The sequence below is a fragment of the Buceros rhinoceros genome, unplaced genomic scaffold (assembly GCF_000710305.1).
Source record: "Buceros rhinoceros silvestris isolate BGI_N320 unplaced genomic scaffold, ASM71030v1 scaffold8270, whole genome shotgun sequence".
In the NCBI taxonomy this organism is placed as follows: domain Eukaryota; kingdom Metazoa; phylum Chordata; class Aves; order Bucerotiformes; family Bucerotidae; genus Buceros; species Buceros rhinoceros.
The window spans coordinates 26,167-30,366 of record NW_010387854.1 but is presented as its reverse complement, the minus strand read 5'-3'; the positions used below and the strand labels follow the sequence as shown (position 1 = coordinate 30,366).

At 45.5% G+C, this 4,200-nt stretch overlaps 1 protein-coding gene across 1 annotated transcript in view; it reads right to left on the bottom strand.

Moving 5' to 3' along the window:
• MGST2 (microsomal glutathione S-transferase 2) overlaps positions 1–4,200 on the bottom strand; it is an 11,356-nt gene that overhangs the window by 6,358 nt on the left and 798 nt on the right. The gene's annotated exons all lie outside the window — the stretch shown is intronic.

The window sequence follows — 4,200 nt, the reverse complement described above, 5'->3', positions numbered from 1 at the left end:
TCCCTTTCACTTGACAGAAAGAGGCTGATATTAGATAAACTGGCTTTTCCCTGCAAAAGCTTAGATCTTATCTTCAAGAGTGACACTCGTGAGGAAGGGGGGGAAATGCTGTATCAGAAATGTAGCCAAGTCTCTTTTTTGCCTAGCTATAACTTAAATATCCTTCCACCTCTCCTGAGTCCTAGAACTGCACAGCCTGGGAGTCGTCTAGCCACACCGCAGTGGCAGTGTGCTGCCGTGGCAGTACCCCGGTAACCAGGTTGCACTGGTGGAGGTCGCTTCCCTGCTTGTTTGAATAGCATGTTGTCATTTTGGGTTAGCAACACTAAGAGCTACGGTGCTTTGAAGCATGGGGCAGCGTTTACAACCTTTGGAAGCAAAAATCTGCTGGCCACCTTTCTGGAGTTAATTACCTGTAACTTACAGCGCGTACTTTTCCAATTGTTACTGTCTTGGACTCTCTAAATTCAGTATGATGGGAAGAGCAGAGAGCTGCAGCTGGGGAGGCTGTAGCTTGTTCCCTGCTCTCCACCTCATCTGCTGGAGAGCTGAGAGCTGGCTGTGGAGGACCTATGCTGTTTCCACCTCCACTAGCTGGAGCTGATAGTACTCACCTGTCTTGTAAAAAGCATTTTTTAGAGCAGATACAATGCCATGAAAAAGATATATCTCACTGACTGACTGTACAGTGAGTGAGTATCAGTTACCTACCAAAACCTCCAAACCAATCAAACACTATCTGACCTGTATTTCTAGGATCACCTCAGATGTTTATATGTTTAACTCATTTTACTGATGTCCTCATTGGAGAAGTTTCCCCTAAAAGTTGAGGCTCCTGAGGACAAAAGGCAATACACAGAGAGCAATTTTCTGCGTGCAGCAGAGCTATTGGGCATTGCCCTCTGTGGCATTAAAAGTCTCTGGGCACCTGGAGCTGCGTTTCTGGCCATGTCGTAGCCACCCTCTGTGAGGAGCTCACTATCTAATTTGTACTTCAACTTTACCTGGATCCAGAAACCAGGCACCCCCCTGACTAAAACGACTTGTCTAAGGGGCAAGCCTGGAGCACACCTTCTGTCCTCCCTTCTGGGAGCAGTGGCGTTAAAATATAGCTAGAGACATCAGTGGTGCTGCCCTGTGCACGCACCGCTCACACCTTCGCCTTGTGGCCAAAGCCTTTTCCCGAAAAAACATTTTCCCATCTGTCTTCTCTCCGTGTAAGTAATCACAGGCTGTGTTCGAGGGACCTCTTGACCTTTCTCTCCAGAGACTAGTCAGAGCATCTCAGCTATCTCTCTGTAAGCAGGACCTTTCATTGTATTTGTGTCCAGCAAGACCTCTTCCACACCCATGCATGCATCTCTCCTTGCGCCTGGTGATTTATCTGTGAGGGGCCCCCCTGCTGCCCTTTCAGAAGGGAAGAATGGTACTGGGGAGGGTTTAGGGAACGCGCTTCAGGGAGACTGAAACTCGTGGAAGCACAAGCATTACGTCTGATAAATATTTTCCTGGAAAACTTAACTGAAAAGTTGCTTTTTAACTTCTGTCACCCTCAAAATTACCTGTTTTTTATGACAAATGCTACAAGCTGGCAAATCCTGCCTGGCTCATCCGTCGAAAGTGGTAGGTGAGCCATAGTCTTTTGTGCCATGGTATTTTTAGCCAGCAATCCATTCCTTATTTTCTCACCTCACTTTGTGGTTCAATGCTTATCACCAGTCTGGGACCTGTTTTTTTCTTCTGAGGAACTAAGGCAGGCCAAGGCAGCTCATTGCATCCATGTCAGTTGAAAAAAACCCTCAAACGAGTGCTGGGCAAAATAAACTTACGGGGGGAAATCAGAAGATTAAGGCCCTGTCGGGGGCAAATCATTCTCGATTGAGCAGTAGTTCACTTAACCGAAGCAAATCGCCAAGGCCATGGTGTAACCCTGGCCTCAGCTCTAACGTGATTTGCCCTTGGTATCGCTTGGTCAGCAAGGATCTAGTTTGAGGGGCGGAGATTTGCACATGGGAGATGCGGGTTAACCACACGCAGAAGGAGGTTGTGATAGTACAACAGTATGGCTGAGCATCGTAAAACCCACGTCTTCAGTGGCTTCCACTGGGATTGACGGGAACTTTGCTTCAATGAGGGACAAGTGGGCTTTTGTAAGCCAATGGAAGCAGGACAACTAGGATCATGTCTGTCACCTTAAACGACAAGGTGACCCCAGAGCGCAGAACAAGCCAGTTGCCAGCCAGGGACTTGAAAAATGCTCAGGAGAGGAATAATTACTGTGGTCTTTGTTAACTGCATAGGACTTGCCTCTTAGTTCCTTTCTGGAGAATGGAAAGCAGCGATGTAACACCAAATTTTAGTTTGGGGGTTATGGTTTAACAAGGGCTAAGGTAAATAATAAAGCAACGGGAGAGCTGCTCTGGCCCACCCACCGGAGGTGCTGCCGTGAGGACTCCAGAAAGCATTGCAGCAGGGCTAGATAAAGATTTTTATGGCCTTTTCTTGACCCTGCATGAAGCTGTTCAGTTCTAGCAGGCTAAATTACAGGACTGAGGTAGTCACAAAGTATGCTTCACTTGCCTTTGTTTGACTTTTTGCTTTCATCTTCAGGTGACATTTATGGTTACCGAGTTAATATCTTTACTCTGAACATCTGGGACAAAGCAGGCTTTCAAGGAACATTACTATCAAACATTCTGCGTCTGTTAAAAAGCCCGTTGAGACGCTGATACCTGCGTCCCAGTGTATGGTGGTGCTTGTTAATTTGCATAGCCTGGCTAATACTTTTTAATAATGTCTTGCTGGGTCCTGGAATTACTAAGAGTGATTTTAAAAGGTGCAAGTTCAGAGAGATGCTTCAGACTAGAGGAGTATGGGACTCCTGTCCTATCCTGTATCAGTGATTGGAATTCGTTCTGTCCTTTCACTGGATTCCCTTGTTTTTCCATCAGTCTATGAAACCTCTCAAGCAAATTTTAGCTCCTTAAAACTGGGTTCATCACTGGAAACCACTTCCTGCATTCTTTGTTTTGGCTTTTTCTACCCTAGAGCATTTCCTGCACAGCCTAATCTTTGACTGACCTGATTCTTTGAATAACTCGTGGTTCCGGGACGCTAAATCTTGTACCTCCGATGACTGCTGACTGAAGCCTGGCTTCCAAAGCTACTTCAGGAGCTCGTGTTGCCCGTTAACACCTTGCTGCCTCAGGACCCGTGGCTCAGCAGAACAAACAGAAGAGCAAACTGAGCACCGAGTGCTGGGTATGTCATGTGTGGTGGCGGTGACGCGCTGGGCTGCTCCCCTTACGTGAACTGGTTATAACACGAGCTTACGGTGGCGGTTTCACTACAGCCCGTTGAGCTGCCGTAAATGGATCTGTGTTGTTTTACCAGTGCTAGAAAGCAAGCTGAAAGGAAGCCAGGCTGGAATGGTTTAAATCAGATCAGCAGATCAGCTTCTTACACAGGTTCCTCTTTGGGCTTCACGTCAGGCTGCCAGTGTAAATTCAAACCCAGGTTATCCAGGTCTTCTCTGTGATTTTAACTAAGATTATCCAATATGGCTTTACCACCACTAGGAAGAACATCTGCATTTTCCCCCTCCCTTTGCGGTTTCAGTATCTGTATGATTCCTTGAGTTTTCAAACTGCCATTCTTTCCTGCGTAATGGTCGTGTGCTTGTTTGTTTTTAATCCTTCACACCTTTACGTTAAAAAATCAAGGCAGGTAAGTTGAACTTTCACAGAATTTGATGGTAAATATTGCCACCAGATAGAAATTCTCTGTGAACATCACAAGAGCACGTTGTAGCTGATCTGATGACAGAAAAAGAGATTATAAATTTTAGGTGCTTTTTATTTGCCTTCTGTTGTGTTGGGCGTTTTTTAACCTGGAAGGGTCACATCCTCAAGCTCTTTCGCTGCCAGGTACAAATGTTATTCAGTAGTTGAGGATTGCAGAACAAACAAACAATCAAGCCACACAGGTTGGTAAGTAAGTTGGCAGTGCTATAGATATTTGAAAAAAAAAAAAAGACAGAGTAATCATTTTTAACTTGCTCTTAATCTTATACCTGTATAGCACGAATGCCTTCGAAATGCAGCTCACTTCCTGGTGTAAACACAACTGTATGAATCAGGATTATTTCAGAGAAAATAGTGACAGACATTAAAACTGGTACTGCCGGTTTAGACTGGGACA